Below are 20,217 nucleotides of genomic sequence, written 5' to 3' on the forward strand. Positions count from 1 at the left end.
TTCTAGGTCAAATCGGCAGTTCTGTGATGAACATACGCTGTCGATTGGATAAGCTGTTGAGAGGATACACTCAAACAGGTCCTCTAGGAAGACTAGGATAGATCAAGGCACTTTGTGATGAACAGGGAGCACCAAGATATGCAGCACTTTGTGATGAACAGGGAGTGCGAATGTGAGTAACACTTTGTGATGAACAGGGAATGTCACACACGTAGTACTTTGTGATGAATAGGGAGCACTACTAGGATAGATAGCAACACTTTGTGATGAACAGTGAGTGTCACTAGGATAGATAACCATATGCATTTAAATAGCGAGTAGCATTTTGTGATAAACAGTGAATGCCACAATAACTGACATGATTGATTGCTTGACTGCAGGAGTATCTGCCTATGCTAGAGTCACGGGAGAGGTTCCCGTCCACACAGAGATTGCGACCAGAGTTGTCGCTCAAGGACAGAGTTGCGATTGAGGAGATGGGATTGAGACACGTATTATATGTGCCTGAGTTTCGGGCAAACATGGGTTTGCTGACTGCACTGGCGGAGAGATGGCACTCCGAGACCTGTACATTCCACTTACCGATGGGGGAGATGACAGTGACCCTCGAGGATGTCTATAGGATTTTGCATATACCGATCGATGGAGAGCTGATTCCATACGATCGAGATGGAGATAGAGAGGTGCTGAGACGGGTATTCCAGGATCCCGGACTGGAGATGAGAGCAGGGCACGTGGCATGGGATACCATGACTGCGACAGGGTTAGCCTTGCCAGCTGTGATCGGAGGAGTCATCAGCTTCTATGAATGTGAGGGAGTGTGGAACGGATAGGTATCCCACCATGGCTTGGAACTGGTCCACATTCAGATCAGTAGGGATGGTAGTGTCTCTCAAGATTTTGTCAAGGATAGCTTTATGAGCAGGGGATATGCGTAGAAGCTCAAGAATGGAGATGAGCGCGGGTGTCTTCCCTAACTGTTCTACAAGGTCATACTCAGGCTTGATTGATGAAGAATTGGTATTCTTAGTTGGGGCACCTGGCAACGTAATCTTACCTCGACGAGTTGTAACATGACATTCAGAAGTAGACTCAGAGGAAGATCCCACACCCTTTAGGACAATCTTGGGTCTCTGAGAAGGATTCTCAGGATTTTTGTTCTTGATAGTAATAGTAGAAATATGATTGTCCATTGAGATGTGATTGATAGCAGAATCATAATTGTAAGGTGCTCTAGTGTAATTGGCTTGATCATCTGTGACTTTGCCTTTTCCTTTGTCATGTTTTGGGAATGGTTCCTTAAACACCTCATGTTCTTGATTAGATGAATGTCCCTCAATCTCAATATCACCTCTATCAATGAGATCTTGCACAATGTTTTTCAATCGATGGCAATTACTCGTCTTATGACCCTTACTCTTATGAAATTCACAAAACTCATCATCATTCCACCAATTAGGTTTGACCTTTGGCTCATATGGAGGAAAATCTGGAACTGTTATCACTTTGTTCGCCACAAGCTTTTTGAATACTGATTCAAGTGGTTCTCCCAATGGGTGTACTTCCTTCATGGTTTAGAAGTTGTTTGATTGTTCACTTGATTGTTTGTAGAACTCAATCCAGAAAAGATGAATTTGGGTCTCACTGTGTTGGCATCAACAACACCATCATTAACTGTATTCTTGTTCTTATTCCAAAATCTTGGCTTGTCTTTTCCTTTAAGGTCCTCTTTATTTTCTTTGAATATCTTAATGACTCCTTGTTCAATTAAGACCTTTTCTGTTGCTAGGCCCTTTTCAATAACATCCTTGAATGTGGACAAACAAGCTTTCCTGAGATCATAGCCAATATCCCTGTTATCGTTTTGAGTGAAAATTTCTACCATTTGTTTCTGTGGGATTTCACAAGAGCATCTGCTAGCTAGATTTCTCCATCTTTGTAAAAATGACGCAAAAGATTCTCCTTCCTTTTGTTAAGTATTGCACAAGGTAGTAACTGAGACATCTGTTTCTATGTTGTAGGAGAAATGCTGAATGAATGCCTCTGCCAAGTCGCCCCATGACTTAATACCGGGAGGTAATTGAGAAAACCATTCCATAGCTTGATCGCCTAAGCTCTGTAGGAACAACCTCATCAAATATGTTTCTTCTGCCGCTACCTCAATGCAAGCTATGAAAAATTGTCTTATGTGTGCCTTGGGGTCTCCTTTTCCTCTATACTTATCAAATTTTGGCGTCACAAAGTGTACAGGAAATGGGGGCATTGGAATGCTCTTATCAAAGGGATAAGGACATATGTCTTTCATAGTGTATGTTGGTTTTGGTGTACTCATGTCCTCCATCTTCTTTTGTAGATCTCTAATTTGTTGTTGCAAATTATTCTTGGGAGGAGATTGATTTCTTGTAGCATACCCCATGTTTGAAACACCCATTTGAGGAGGAGCTTGTTGCATGTACGGATGATACTGATCGTAGACATGTCCATATGGAGGTCTATATTTTTGCGACATATATGGAGCACTTGGCATAACTTCATGTTGAGGGACCCCATATCTGTTTTGTGCATATATACCATACTCAATAGGCATTTCATTTTCCATTGTGTTGCCCCCAATTTTGACATGAGGTCTCCTTGTGTCAAAATTTTGAGGATGTCTTTGAGTATCCACTTGTTTTGATTGATCCATACCTTGAGCATGTAATTGAGCATATCTATCTGCATAAGGCCTCCATGATGGTCTTTGAGTGTAAGTATCATATGTTTGAGCTTGTATATGTGGGATTGCTGGTTTTTGAAGCAAAACTGATGGTGACTCAGGCATCATATTATTCGGTCCTCTATTTCCTCCACTATTTGGTCTCCTTTGATCCATGTTGGGTTGAGTTTGTTGTGAGGGTCGACTTTCCATAAGTTGAGATAAGTCAAAATCATGCGGTATTTTAGCTCCACTTTGTGCCATCATGTGTAAAAAGTACTGACGATCTCTCCTCATTATCTCTTCAACCAATCTATTGAAATGAGGATTCATTATGGATTCTTCTATGTCTGCTGATAGTATTGAAGAGTTGTCAACATTGTCATTGTGTGTAGCATTGTTGTTTATAGTATTTGCGCTTTCCACATTTGGATTGTTTCTATAAACATTCATGTCTGGTAATGTAGTGTGCTCAGGATTGTAGAATAAATCATTGTCATACTCATAAGAACTCATGTTTGCGGACTCTTGAGCTTCTTTAGCTATTCTCCTATATTTTTGAAGGCGGGTTTCAACCATGAACTAGGTGTTTGACCAAGATGTGAGAGACTAGATGAAAAGTGAAAAGAGTATGGAAGACCAAGAGTTGTATGGAATGTAAATGAATCTTGAGGTGTACTTGCAATGTCCAAAATGTAAGACCAAGTATGTAAGTAGTAGAGTAGGTGTGACTTCCAAAGAGAGGATCGTTTCTCTTGATGAGGTAAGCTGACCTTGACTCTAAGTAAGACCAAATGAGACCCAAAGGTAAGAAACCTTGATGAGGGACCACTTAGCAAAGTGTAGTTGTATGTAGTGTGTTGAAAGAGTATAGTGAGGACAAGCAAGTGACCTTTTTGACTCAAGTTTTTAGACAAGTATGAATGTAAAATGAGATGTAAAGCAATGATGGACTGTATGAGACCCAGAGACAGGTTAAATGCTAGATGAAACCTGAAGAGACAACCTAGGAAGCTCAAGTATTCCGAAACTGATTTTCTTTGTTTGTTGGACTCTGAAATTTGCAATTTTGAACACAGACGCGACTGTATCCTTCACAGACGCGGTTTCCTGACACAGACGCTACTATGTTTAACACAGACGCGATTCTGAGATTTTCCTGTTTATGTTTGCTGGACTGTAAAGATTTTTGCAATTCTGGACACAGACGCGACTGTATACTTCACAGACGCGCTTTCCAGACACAGACGTGTCTTTGTTCGACACAGACGCCTCTAAAAACATAGACACTATTCTGCCCTTCACAGACGCGCTTAGATGACACAAACACGGTTAAAACAGACACAGACGCGTTTCTGTAAACTTCGAGAAATTTTGCCAATCTGTGAAGTTGTTTTGTTGTGACCAAATCCGACTGTTTGACTATTTTTCGTGACAAGAGGACACAATGTTGATGAGGACTCAATGTTTGCAAGTGTTTAGACTCCAAAATGACTCCAAGAAAAGTGTGTTGTTTGATGTAAAATTGTTTTGCATACACTTGAAGACACAAAAGACACAATGTTTTGTTGTTTGGTCTTGAATGTTTTGAATGTTTAACATAAGTCAAGCACAATTCTTATGGCTGGCCAAGACAATAGTTGTTGATCCCACATAGGGTTTTACCCCCGAGGCTACGCTATTCAGAGCGGATACTTAGATGCTTGACCTCACTGGCTCCACCCTCGGCACTCACTTCTTGGGTCAGCCAAGCATCAGTCCCCATGAAAACTCCCCATGGCGAACTTTGTATCTCTACTAAGAACCGTATGTGTGTGGGCCGCTACCAGAGGTCCGACCTCCTGCCCCAACAACTAGAAGGATTTGGGCCTCTAAAACAAAATGGTGCTAGTAAGGGCATCCGCTCGTGTGGCCATACATGCGACACTTTCAGCTCTGTAAATACAGAAGGCTCCCAGCCGGTAGGGGTTACGCCCTACAAATGATCAAATAAATTTGATCAAACGGGTTTATGGGGAGACATAGTGTCGATATGAACTAATCAACACACGTTATTCATAGTTTTCACCATGAATACATTTGATTATAGTGGTTTGGATGAGGTGGGTTTTCCTCGCTACCACTTGGGTCGTTCTCTTCTCACTAGTAGTCCTAATGACCACACGGGAAGACAGGCCCTCTAAAGATTAAACAAAAAGAGCCTATTGCTCAAGACACAAAAGACAATGATTCAATTTTAGTGCACCAATGGAAGTGTTTGCTAATCTATGAAAACAAGGCACACAACAAAATTACAAAACCCTAGCAAAGGCCCTGCAACAAAATTGTTAGTAGTTTGGGTTGTTTCAAATGATAACCCCTTCCTGCAAGAACACAAGTTAGGTAAATTTTAGAAAACCCAAAAGACTTTGTGAAAAAGGGGCCTTCTACAAAAACGTTTTTTTGCCTCCAAAGCAAGCTGCACAAACTTAGTTAGCTAGATCTGCAAGGGTTAGCCGAAAATAAACCAAATCTGAAACCCTAAGTATAAAATCCGAAAACCCGAATCAAAGAAAAAATTTGAAAATTGCAACAGCAAGCACAGACACAGTTATACCAGACACAAACGCATCTGTATGACACAGACGTGGTTCTGTGATGCACAGACGCGCTCACAGAATGCAGACGTTTTTTCCGAACACAGACGCGGGAAGATTCGACACAGACGCGTTTTCAATTCACAGACGCGGCTCCAAAAACCTGCAAAATAAATTCTGACAAAAACACAGACGCGATTCACGATATTGCGGATGCTTCTGAAACACAAAAACGCGATCCGAACGCTCACAGACGCGGAAAAACCTAAAATGTTGTCGAAAATTGTCCGATCTGCAACTTCAAAAATGTTAAATGCAAAGGGACAAGAGTCCCACCGGGCGTGCCAAAATGTTTATGGTGAAAATGGATAACAATAATAACAATATTGAAAGGCTAAATGAATCCAACCACAAAACCCTAGCCTAACAATGAACAAAGATCCACCATAACATATGAAGATTACCTAAGACAATGCAAATAAAACAAAATCACAAAGATTATACCATCACATGTCCAATAGGGTTTTAATCTCCATTCTTCCTATCTCCATTGATCTTGCTTGATATATTTGCTCTCAGATTTTTATATGCACAAGAGCTCAACAAAGAACGAAATGTGGTTGCAAGTAGGATCGTAACAAAATCAGTCATTAGTCATTAGGGTCTGACAATGAAGGAAGCATCTCCTTAAATAGAAGACACAATAAGAAATGGAGGGTTAAGATTGAGAGGTGTAAAAAGAGAGGTCGGCTAGGATTAGAGGGTAGGTAAAAGAAATACCAAAATAATGAAAGAGGTAGGTAGTGTAGGAATTAAGAAATGAATGACATGTGTCATGTGTAGAAAAAGGTAATGAATTAATTAAATAAATAAAGATTTATTTAATTAATAGAAGAAATAGGACAATTAAATAAATAAAATATTTATTTAATTTAGGAAAGGGGTAATTCAAATAAATAAATGTATTTATTTAAATGAGAAATAAGGCTAGACGAGGATAAATGAATGAATTAAATAAATAAAGATTTATTTAATTAATAGAAGAAATAGGCTTAGATAATTAAATAAATAAAATATTTATTTAATTAAACATGACAATTTTGGGTGTCTACAGATACAACAAGTCAAAAGAGGAAATCTTCTCAGCTACAAAAATCTATTGTTGATAATGTTAAGAAAGGTTTGGTGAACATTGGTAAAAAATCTCGAAAACTAGATAAGACCATTTCAAGAAGAGTGATGTTGACATCTTTACTAAATGAAAGATTGCCTCAAAAAAGACAAATCTCTTCACTATCATCTGAGTTTGGTTTTAGTAGAAGGACAATATCTAAATATGTTAAAAGGAGAAAGATTTTGGATGATACTACCTCAGAAGGGAATTGGGCAATTATGTGTAGAACTCCTCGTTCTGATAGAATTGAAGATGTTGTTAGGAACTTTGTGACAAGTTTTTGGAATGATAATACTCGCCCTTCATCAAATAGTAGAGATGTTATCAACCAAAGGATTGGTCCTGATCGTTATGATCTCCATGTAAAACATTGGATAGACACAACAAAACATGAATTGTATGTATTGTTTACTAAAACAAACCCTCATATAAAGATTGGACAAACCATGTTTGAACGGTTAAGGCCATATTATGTGAAGTTAAACAAAGTTTTCAAAACTTGTTGTTGTCGTTATCACATCGAATTTGACTTGTACTATCAGGTGTTTCGAAAGATTAGAGAAGATATGATGGTTATGAAAATGCTCCTCCTAAACAAACAAGTCAATTCATAGAATCCATCTTATGTAATAAATCAGATGATAATGCATCCGGTCAAATAAATTGCATAAGAGGAATTTGTGGAACATGCGGGGACTTGGCTAAATTGCCTTTGAGAGATGAAGATACTAACATGAGGAAGATGGTAAATTGCAAGAGTTACAAGTACCAAAAATTTGAAACAAAATTTGGAAAGGAATCTACAAGACTAGATTATGTAGAAGAGGAAATACCTATTGGAACTTTTATGGAAAATTTTCGTAAGTTGATAAAACCATACATATGCCATGGTTTTTTTGCCAAGTGGCAAGCAGAACAATTTAAAAGATTAAGAGACACTTTCCCACTTGGAACTATTCTATCTGTAGTTGACTTCGCAGAGAATTACTCTTTTGCACATCAAAAAGAGATTCAATCAGAGTATTACTTTTCAAAGCAAATCACTATTTTCGTGCATGTGTGTTATCGACATGCACAGATGAATTTGGATGGTGTTGATAGTACATTTGAAAATCGTGTCATTAAGAAAGAGTACCACTTCTATATTAGTGATGGTAAGGAGCATGACACACTTTTTGTACAACATTGCTTTAAGAAATTTTTTGAATATTTGAAAGATAGAGGCATAACAATAGTTAAACATTTTGTTTGGTCTGATGGATGTGGGACACAATTTAAATCTTCGAGGCCATTTTATGCACTATGTAGATATCATCGAAATGACAAAATACCACATGTTTGGAGTTTTTTTGAGAGTGGTCATGGAAAGGGTGAACATGATGGTGCAGGAGCTTGTATCAAACGTGCTCTAAGAAAGCATCAAATAAAGTACACAAGGGAACGTATAGAAAATGCACATGATGTTGTTGAATGGTGTAAGAAACACTTTGAGTAACCGAATTATCTTGGGGAATCATCATCGAGAACATATAAGCCCATTCCATATAGAGTGTTTTGGGAGATAACCAGTACGTGTTCTCTTTTAGTATTTTATTTAATTTTATTTAATTTAACAACTTGATCTACATGTACATTCTTGTACACATGTACATTTTGCAGATGTGGATTGAAAATCAATGCATGGATGCAAGAGTGTGGAGAGGACAAGATCTTTGCATTGTGTCATGAGTACAGATAATCGCCCATGGACATTATACACTAGGGATTATTCATGTTTTTGTTCTGAATGCATTTTTGAAAACTATGTTGATTGCAAGAACCAAGAGCTTGGATATGTTAGTGAATGGAAAATGGTGCCACTAGATGTTTCTGACACATATGAGGATTCAAATGAGGATGAAAACTTTGAAGACATTCCTTTGATTTCTGGTGATTACGATCATATTTCAGGATTGATTAAAAAAGGTACATACATGACGTACACATGTAAACATTTCCTTAAAAATGACATATAACTTAGAATTTATTTAACTTGTGTCAAATTGCAGGAGATATTTTTGCAGTCATAGTAGAAGATGGAAATATAGAAGGTGTTAGTTATTATTTATTGCGTTGCACAGAAGAGAGAAAGAAGTTATCAAAATCTGAGATGAGTGATGGAATGTCATTTCCCACAGGTTTGAGTTCTGATTTGAATATGTACATGTACATGTACAAATCGCTTATGTGAAATTTTTTAATTTCTCACGTTTCTTATATACATGTACATGCAGGATCAGTTGTTGTGCAAGGGACATATTTCAAACAAGTTAAAATTGTTCAACATGGGATTCATTTCACTGAATACCAAATTGACAACAAGGTATATCAGTATAGTCACTTGGTCATTGCTGTTGGCCTAATTCTTCAAACAGTTCCACGTCGAGGGCGGTCTCAAAAGTGGAGACTAGATAGTGAAGATCATGACAAAATATTAAGTGTTATTGAAGAGCGTTGTGAACCACTTGATGTGGTATGAACTATATATACATTTAGTAATCCACATGAATTGAATTTTAATGTAAGTTCAAGATAAATTCTAGATCTCAAGTAACTTGTTTTGAAACTAAAGGATAATTTTTTTTTAAGTTTATTTATACATTATATCAAATTAGGATGTATTTAAATGTGCATGTTTAATTGTATGTAATTGTATTTGTATTTAATTAAAAAATGCATATTTAAATTAGAATGTAATATGTACATTTGTAAAATTGATATTTAATATGGAATTAGGACATGTACATGTTGTGAACTATTTAACTACAATATACATACCTAGAAGCTCACATACCTACAATATACATACCTATGTAATATACATGTACTGGATGTGAACTATTCAATACATGACCTATTAAGTTTAGTTTGTTCATTTCATACATACTCTTTTGTTTGAAAATCTTGAAACATGTATAATCATACATACTCTTTTACATTTGAAAATCATTTCATGTATTTAAATCTAATAGATAATCAAACATGTATAAATCTAATTAATACAATCAAGATAAATTCTAGATCTCAAGTAACTTGAACATTTGAAACTAAAGGATAAATATTTTTTAAGTTTATTTATACATTATATCAAATTAGGATGTATTTAAATGTACATGTTTAATTGTATGTAATTGTATTTGTATTTAATTAAAAAATGCATATTTAAATTAGAATGTAATATATGTACATTTGTAAAATTGATATTTAATATGGAATTAGGACATGTTGTACATGTTGTGAACTATTTAACTACAATATACATACCTAGAAGCTCACATACCTACAATATACATACCTATGTAATATACATGTACTGGATGTGAACTATTCAATACATGACCTATTAAGTTTAGTTTGTTCATTTCATACATACTCTTTTGTTTGAAAATCTTGAAACATGTATAATCATACATACTCTTTTACATTTGAAAATCATTTCATGTATTTAAATCTAATCTAATCAAACATGTATAAATCTAATTAATACAATCAAGATAAATTCTAGATCTCAAGTAACTTGAACATTTGAAACTAAAGGATAAATATTTTTTAAGTTTATTTATACATTATATCAAATTAGGATGTATTTAAATGTACATGTTTAATTGTATGTAAATGTATTTGTATTTAATTAAAAAATGCATATTTAAATTAAAATGTAATATGTACATTTGTAAAATTGATATTTAATATGGAATTAGGACATGTACATGAACTGTGAACTATTTAACTACAATATACATACCTAGAAGCTCACATACCTACAATGTACTGGATGTGAACTATTCAATACATGACCTATTAAGTTTAGTTTGTTCATTTCATGTATAATCTAATATAATCTAATATAATCAAACATGTATAATCTGATCAAACACAAACCAGGTATAAAGTATAATCTAGAGTCTAAACAAGTCGTTGTACATGCATGAAATATACAATCTAATCAAACATGTATTTAAATCTAATTTAATCAAACATCATGTAGATAAATCTAGAATATAATCAAACATGTATAAATCTAATATAATCAAACATGTATAAAACTTATAAAGTATAATCTAGAGTCTAAACTCCATGTATAAAGTATAAAGTATAATCTAGAGTCAAACACAAACTAGGTATAAAGTATAATCTAGAGTCTAAACTCCATGTATAAAGTATAAAGTATAATCTAGAGTCAAACACAAACCAGGTATAAAGTATAATCTAGAGTCTAAACTCCATGTACGTGCATGAATATATATAATATGAAAGTATATAAAAAGATAAATGTAAATGAGCTATAAAGTCTGGAGCAAATCAACAGGGATCATGTCGGCTACGAACTGAGCGACCATCTGAGGGGGAGTCCTGCAAAAGTAGAATTTATTTAAATATTAAATATAATATATCTATCTCTCTAGACGTGCATGTACATCAAATATATATACCAAAAACCATAACTAACCTGTACACTAACAACATCTAAAGAATCTCTCCTACGCACATGCTCAGAGCTCAAGGAAGGAGTGACATGAGCTAACTGTCAATTTAAGGATTAGTCCACAATCAATTTAAATGATCTACAAATTAAAACTTAGAACTCTAGATTATTTATTAAACATGAGATCTATATATATAGATTTATCAGGTACAAATTTGCAATGTATGTATACATATCTTCTAAAATTTTAAACGCACATGTACATGTACATACCTATGTATCACCTGGAGTAGGCTGTATAGTCTGATCTTGTCCCGTGATCATATCAACAACATCACTCGTGCCTGCATATCTCTCTCTAGCTATACGTATCACTGAGGAGTGCAAGGGGCTAACTAGATGAGTGGGCATCGTGGATGAAGTGTCTGACTGTAGTAGCATGTCCATAAATCCAGTATGGCTCAAATCTCTCAGCTGATCCTCAAATGAGTCCAAACCCTCATCTGTGATATGTACCTGATCAGCTCGTATCTCCTCAAATGAATCCAACCGGCCCTCATCTGTGATATGGAGGTGATCAGCTCGTAGCTCCTCCTCTGCAGCAACAAAGTGATCTGTAGGTGGGTCAGTGCCTGGAGCATGTGTAGAGTGATGAGAATGCTGTGACTGCCTTGGGGTATGCGTCGATGCCGCTGTAGCCTGACCATCTCTGAGAATCTCCTCTCTAACATCACCCAATGGTATCCCAAGTCGAGATGAAATAAAACTATAAGCATGTAGTAGGTCCTCGGCTAAATACTGCGACATCTGTACATGTCTACTACCTCTGACTATAGCTGCTACCTCATCTGGGGAGGGGATGCCAGCGAAAATATACCAATCATCTGAATCTGAAGCCCCCCCATGACTAGAAGATGCATGATCTATGGATGATTGCGAACGTGGTCGACTCATCATATATCTGCCCACCCTATCAGAAGATATGGTGGCTGCTGCTGATGCAATCTGTCCAATCCTATCAATTGCTTCTCTCTGAGAAGCAATCACAACGTGATCCGCTATGGGTGCCATGGCTGGGACTACTGCAGGAAATCTCTGGCCAACAAGGTCCCTGTGTCTAGGCGGAGCTCTATCACGCCTACGATATGCATCTCTATCAGCAATCCTGCCCCTCCCGAAATATCAAGGTAGTTTGGTTTCATCTGACAATGAACCTCAGCAAATACCTACTATGCAAAGTATAATGGAATCTGGTCGTTATTAGGATAACGACCATGGGCTGCTAAGAATCGTGGGTAAATCAGTGATGCAACCTGTGGGTCGATACATCTGGTAACCTGATATCCCCTCACCTTACTCTTCTCCTGATATTGTGGGAAGCATCTCTCCTTGATGGTCTCCTTTGAGACCACCCCCACCACATCAGCAAAAGAATGAGGACCCCTCACCTCACTCCTCAACTATCTATATATATCCTCTATAACCTCAGGTGAGAATGAGGTATGAGATACTAAGCGGTCCCTCAATGTCCGCAAACTGTCAAAAATGGACGTGCACATACTCTTGTACACGCCATCAGTACGAGGGTCATCTAGTATGGCCCTCAACCTATGCAACTCCCGATCACTGTAATGAAAAATAGTAGCAATGTTGGGCAAGGGGGGATCCTGCTGTGGAGGATCCTACTGTGGTGGCTCCTGATGTGGATCCTGCTATGGTGGCTCTTGATGTGGAGCCTGCGCAGGTGGATCCTGATGTGGAGCCTGCGCAGGTGGATCCTGATCAGGAGCCTACAAAGGTGGATCCTGATCAGGAGCCTGCGAAGGTATATCCTGGGATGCCATCTATCTAGGTACATGTCATAAAGTTAAAATAAATACGTAAGAAGAGAGAGAGAGAGATCATTTTCATGAGAGAGAGAGAGATTATATACATATAAATCTTCATGAGAGAGAGAGAGAGATCATTTTCATTTTCAAAAAATACATGTAAAAATTTCAAATATTTCAGTGAGAGAGAGAGAGAACATATATTTCAGATGTAGAGATAACATATATTTTAGAGAGATAGAGAGATCTAACACGTGTACATATTTAAATCTTTGACATACATAAAAAATTCAAGAATAGAGAGATCTAACACGTCATATGTTAGGACACTATATTATACTAAGGGGAATGTCATATGTACAGTAGGATGTTATAAGGGGTCATATGTGACCTACTAAGGGGTCACGCATGTGTTAATGCATGCGTGACCCCTTAGGACAACATATGACCCCTTAAGACACTATGTGATGGACTAAGGGGTATGTCGTCACACTAGGATTCTATAAGGGGTCATATGTGGTTCTAACCACATATGACCCCTTAGGACACTATATGATCTTAAGGGGAATGTCATATGTACAGTAGGATGTTATAAGGGATCATATGTGACCTACTAAGGGGTCACGTATGTGTCAATGCATGCGTGACCCCTTAGGACCACATGCGACCCCTTAAGACACTATGTGATGAACTAAGGGGTATGTCATTCACACTAGGATTTTATAAGGGCTTAGGACACTATATGATCCTAAGGGGAATGTCATATGTACAGTAGGATGTTATAAGGGGTCATATGTGACCTACTAAGGGGTCACACATGTGTTAATGCATGTTGACCCCTTAGGACCACATACGACCCCTTAAGATACTATGTGATGGACTAAGGGGTATGTCGTTCATACTAGGATTCTATAAGGGGTCATATGTGGTTCTAACCACGTATGACCCCTTAGGACACTATATGATCTTAAGGGGAATGTCATATGTACAGTAGGATGTTATAAGGGATCATATGCGACCTACTAAGGGGTCACGTATGTGTCAATGCATGCGTGACCCCTTAGGACCACATACGACCCCTTAAGACACTATGTAATGAACTAAGGGGTATGTCATTCACACTAGGATTTTATAAGGGGTCATATGTGGTTCTAACCACATATGACCCCTTAGGACACTATATGATCCTAAGGGGAATGTCATATGTACAGGAGGATGTTATAAGGAGTCATATGTGACCTACTAAGGGGTCACGCATGTGTTAATGCATGTTGACCCCTTAGGTCCACATACGACCCCTTAAGATACTATGTGATGGACTAAGGGGTATGTCGTTCACACTAGGATTTTATAAGGAGTCATATGTGGTTCTAATCACATATGACCCCTTAGGACACTATATGATCCTAAGGGGAATGTCATATGTACAGTACGATGTTATAAGGGGTCATATGTGACCTACTAAGGGGTCACACATGTGTTAATGCATGTGTGACCCCTTAGGACAACATACGACCCCTTAAGACACTATGTGATGGACTAAGGGGTATGTCGTTCACACTAGGAATCTATAAGGGGTCATATGTGGTTCTAACCACATATGACCCCTTAGGACACTATATGATCCTAAGGGGAATGTCATATGTACAGTAGGATGTTATAAGGGGTCATATGTGACCTACTAAGGGGTCACGCATGTGTTAATGCATGCGTGACCCCTTAGGACAACATATGAACCCTTAAGACACTGTGTGATGGACTAAGGGGTATGTCATTCACACTAGGATTCTATAAGGGGTCATATGCAGTTCTAAGGGGTCATGCATATGTTATAACACATGCATGACCCCTCAGGACCACATATGACCCCTTATGACACTATGTGATCCTAAGGGGAATGTCATATGTGCAGTAGGATGTTATAAGGGGTCATATGTGACCTACTAAGGGGTCATGCATGTGTTAATGCATGTGTGAGCCCTTAGGACCACATATTCAACCCCTTAGGACACATAGGAAATGTCATATGTATAGTAGGATGTTATAAGGGGTCATATGTGACCTACTAAGGGGTCACACATGTGTCAATGCATGTGTGACCCCTTAGGACCACATACGACCCCTTAAGACACTATGTGATGAACTAAGGGGTATGTCGTTCACACTAGGATTTTATAAGGGGTCATATGTGGTTCTAACCACATATGACCCCTTAGGACACTATATGATCCTAAGGGGAATGTCATATGTATAGTAGGATGTTATAAGGGGTCATATGTGACCTACTAAGGGGTCACGCATGTGTGACCCCTTAGGACAACATACGACCCCTTAAGACACTATGTGATGGACTAAGGGGTATGTCGTTCACACTAGGATTTTATAAGGTGTCATATGCGGTTCTAAGGGGTCATGCATATGTTATAACACATGCATGACCCCTCAGGACCACATATGACCCCTTATGACACTATGTGATCCTAAGGGGAAGGTCATATGTATAGTAGGATGTTATAAGGGGTCCTATGTGACCTACTAAGGGGTCACGCATGTGTTAATGCATGCGTGACCCCTTAGGACCACATACGACCCCTTAAGACGCTATGTGATGGACTAAGGGGTATGACATTCACACTAGAATTTTATAAAGGGTCATATGCGGTTGTAATGGATCATGCATGTGTTAAGACATTATTTGATGGACTAAGGGGTATGTCATTCACACTACAATTTTATAAGGGGTCATATGCGGTTCTAAGGGGTCACGCATGTGTTATAACACATGCGTGACCCCTTATAAAATTGTAGTGTGAATGACATACCCCTTAGGACACTAGATGTGATCCTAAAGGGAATGTCATACATGTACACTACTATGTTATATGTGATCCTCTATGACCTCCTAAGGGAACGTATAGTGTCATATGTGGTCTTAAGGGGTCATGTTGTGCGTGTAATAGGATGTGAAAATGGGTCACATTGTAGAGGAAATTTAATTTGTTTAAATTTGTTATCTAAATTTTCTAATGTTTATTTAAATTAATTTTTCTAACATTTTTCTTTTTTTGCTAATGTTTTTCTAAGTTCTGATTTACTACAGGTTAGTTTTCAATGTTTTTCATAACAATTTTTTAAAATGTTGAAAAAAATATACATCTATACAATTATGTAATTTTAAAAACAAATTGACACATTTCAATCAAAACATTAAATTATCAAACATTTTTCTAAAATAATGAAAAACAATAAATTATCAAACATTTTTCTAAAATAATGAAAAATAATAAATTATCAAACATTTTTCTAAAATGTTGAAAAACAATAACTATATACAATTATTTAATTAAAAAAATAAATTAACAAACAAATTATTTACAAATTTAATAAAAAAAGACATTATTAAACCAAACAAAGGGTTATTTTGTGCACCTGATATAACAAAGGTCAAAAAATGAAATAGGAAAGATGCTAATTGCTGCAGACAAAGCTTGGTGACATGATGCTGATGACTGGTTCGATCCAACCCCCACCAGACAAAAAAAGTCAAATTTGATAATGACCTTTTAACTGTCATTTTCGATATTTATAAATTTTTAAAAAAAACCCTAACCGCAATGGGTTCGAGCGAACCCAAAACTCGCCCGATGTTCGAGCGAACCCAAGTCAAAAGGTTGATTCGCTCGGACTCCCAGGGGTAGTCCGAGCGAACATTTCCATTTCGCTCGAACACGGGCAAATCCGAAATTCCCACTTTTGCCAAATTCCTTCATTGGCAAACGTGGGAACCAACTTTGTGAATTCACCCTGCATATTTGTTGGATATCCTGAGGGTGTTAAGGCATATAGATTGATGGATCCTGAGACACATGAGGTGTTCATTGAGAGGAGTGTTCACTTTGAGGAAAGCTCTCCTAGCTTAGCCTCTCTACCTCCTCCACCTTCCTCCATTGTGGATAGTGATGCTAGTGATTCAGATGATGAGACTCCTTCAACTCCGACTCATAGGGTTACACCTCCGCAGGGTCCACTTGCAGTTGAGGAGCCTCGTTCTCCACCTCCACCTAGACCTCGTTGGGCTCGACAGACACTTGAGTCCGCGGGTTCTCTTGTTGGGGATCCTTCAGATACACAGAGAACTTGATCACAATATCAGGATCTTCCACATGCATTCATTTCTACTGCTTCCGATCCACAGACATTTTGGGAAGCATCAGGGGTTCCTGAGTGGGACCAAGCTATGGAGGAAGAGTATAGTTCCTTGATGAGGAACAACACATGGGATTTAGTCCATCTCCCTAAGGGGAGAAATATGGTTCGATGTAAGTGGATCTATCGGACCAAGTATGCTGCGGATGGTAGTGTCGATAAGTATAAGGTTCGACTTGTTGCGAAAGGTTTCTCTTAGGTTGCAGGTGTTGACTATACTGAGACCTTTGCGCCCGTAGCCAAGATGAATTCCATTCGCTTGACACTTGCTATTGCTGCAGCTCATGGTTGGGCTGTACATCAGATGGATGTGAAGAGTGCTTTTCTTCATGGTGATCTTGATGAGGAGATTTATATGGAGCAGCCACAGGGTTTCATCCAGGATACTTCCTTGGTTTGCAGACTAAGGAAATCTCTCTATGGCCTTAAGTAGGCCCCCAGGGCTTGGTACGTCAAGATGGATTCCTTTCTTCTCTCCACAGGGTTCACCAGGTGTCATTCCGATCCGAATGTCTACATTTTGTGACAGGATGACTCTCACTTGATACTTGTGCTCTATGTTGATGATTTGACCATTATAGGGAGTACTGCATCCATCATTAGCAGGGTCAAATATGCTTTGCATGACAAATTTGCTATGACTAACTTGGGTCTTTTGCACTACTTTCTCAGGATAGAGATTTCACAGTCACCTTCCGGGATTACACTATCACAGACCAAGTATGCTCTTGATCTACTTGCACGCTTTCATATGGCTGATTGTAAGCCTGCACTGACTCCCTTTCTTTCAGGAGTCAAGCTTGAGGCTTAGTGTTCTTCTCCACCAGTTGATGCCACTTTGTATCGTCAGCTTGTGGGTAGTCTCATCTACTTGACCCATACACGCCCTGATATTTCATTTGTAGTTGGCATGGTTTCCCGCTTCATGCAGGAACCACATGAGCTTCATTGGAAAGCCGCCAAACGCATCCTTCATTACATCCAGGGTACATATCACTATGGGATTCACTATGTAGCAGGCACAAGACTTCGCTTGGTTGGTTACATAGACTCCGATTTCGTTGGCGATCTTGATGATCGTAAGTCTACTTCCGGTTACAGTTTTCACCTTGGTTCAGGCCCCATTTGTTGGCAGAGCAAGAAGCAACATGCTATTGCTCTCTCTTCGACTGAGGCTAAGTATCGAGGCGTTGTTAATGTAGCGACTGAGACCATTTGGCTCCAGCAGATTCTTATAGAGTTTGGGTTCACCACTCCATGACCAACAGTTCTACATTATGATAATCAGAGTGTTATTGTGATCTCGAAGAACCCGATCTAGCACCAGCGGACCAAACACATCGAGATTCATATGCACTATATCCGAGAGCTGATTTAGGAGCATTTCATTGATTTGCAATATTGTCCTACAATGGAGCAGGTTGCTGACATATTCACCAAACCTTTCACTAAGAGTAAGTTCCAGCAGTTGCGAGCTCTCTTGGGGGTGCAGGATGTGTCATTAGGGGGGGTCAGTTGACTTCTCCTTCCTCTCTTATGGGGGGGACTTTTTCCTCTTTGAGGTTTTGTCCTTCTTCTTTGAGAGTCTTTTTTACTTTCATTTCGCTTTTGGGGGGGAGTTTTTTCCCATTGGGTTTTCTCCTTTTCTTCATTTGTGAGAGATTGCATTGCATAGTTTTGCTTGCATTTGCATATTGTACATGGGTACCTATCATGGCCTAGTAGCCGGAACCCATCTTGCATTGTTGTCATGAGTCTTCATTCCCCTAAGTTGCACTTAAGGGGGGGTGTTGGTGTAAATAAATATTCATTATGGATATTATTACACTTTACTTAAGTTAACTTAGGATAATGCATTTCTTCGTAGTTTGAATTTGAGACACTTAGGGAAGTGTGCACATAGGGATAGAGCTTGTAGGAGAAATTCCACCTTTTGTGGTCTTGTTTTGTTGTTACACTCCACATTCGGTGGGTCATCCACCTCTTGTGGAATATTATATTATTTCTCCTACCTACCCCTAGTATTTCTTACCTACCCTTGTTTCTCATTGAGCCACATGTCATGATTGTGTGCTCGTACATCCATATGGCCTTGCCTATATAAGAAGGCCTATATTCATTGTATTGGTGAATCCAATTGATCATTTTGCATATTGATGAGAATACAGTTTGTTCTTGTCATTCTATTGTCTCTTTTTTATGCTTTTCATTGTGCCCTTGATCTTGGCAAAATCTCACAATAATGATGCCCCAATATGTTTCCAAGTACAACTCATTATAAAACAAATCCACAATGAAGGTGAATGAATTTAGAGCTTGCCCTATCAATATAAGGAAAAATTGCATCATATGGAGCAATTCACTTGACATGGCCCTACCTAGGATTAGGTTGCACTATATATATATGGCATCGTCATCATTCTCCGAAAAACATTATTACATCACAATAATCATTTTTTTGAACCTAGATTCTTGATTTTAATTTTATGTTGTAACACAACAAAAAGTTAATTATAAGGCCAAATAATCACCATATTTAAAAAATGGATAATCACTTGTATGCCTCTTTAATTACATCAAGTGCTCAATTTTTCTATGTATATCTCATTTGATATTGATATTGTCTAATTAGATCAAGATAACCCTTAGAAAGTTCTTATTTTCATTATGAATTAGTGGACCCATGTTAGCCATTATTTTATTTGTGTGCAATGACTAAAGTCTAAACACTTAAGACCTTATATTCATACAAGCATATCTCACTCAAAGTAGGTCAATTTTTTCACCCTTTTCTTTAAAACATAAAAAATGAATGTTTACATTATGATGCCTACATCTTCCCAACATAATTATGTATTCTAACAGAGATTAGCTCAATTTGGTAAGGAAAGCACAACACGGAAACACCTTCCACAATGTTAAATTCAAAGAGGAGAAAAGCAGGGGTGAATTTCAATTTTAGATTACAGTCATTAAGATGCACATTACTAGAATAACATAGCAAAACAAAACAAGATTCACAAACACAGAGTTAACACTAGGTTTTCACGTGGGAAAACCCTTATGGGTGAAAAACCCAAACACCAAAGAAATAATCACTTGTATTATAGTACTAAGACAATTACAAACATGTTACAGATTAATTGCTCTAAATCAATCTTTGTTTAGGCAACATACACATTCCAGATCGAATAAGACCCACACAGATTAAAGGCACAACATTTTGCAATTCGACAATCAACAAAACCATCAACCATCCATTAGACCAATTT

The sequence above is a fragment of the Cryptomeria japonica genome, chromosome 3, assembly GCF_030272615.1.
Source record: "Cryptomeria japonica chromosome 3, Sugi_1.0, whole genome shotgun sequence".
NCBI classification, from domain to species: Eukaryota; Viridiplantae; Streptophyta; class Pinopsida; order Cupressales; family Cupressaceae; genus Cryptomeria; species Cryptomeria japonica.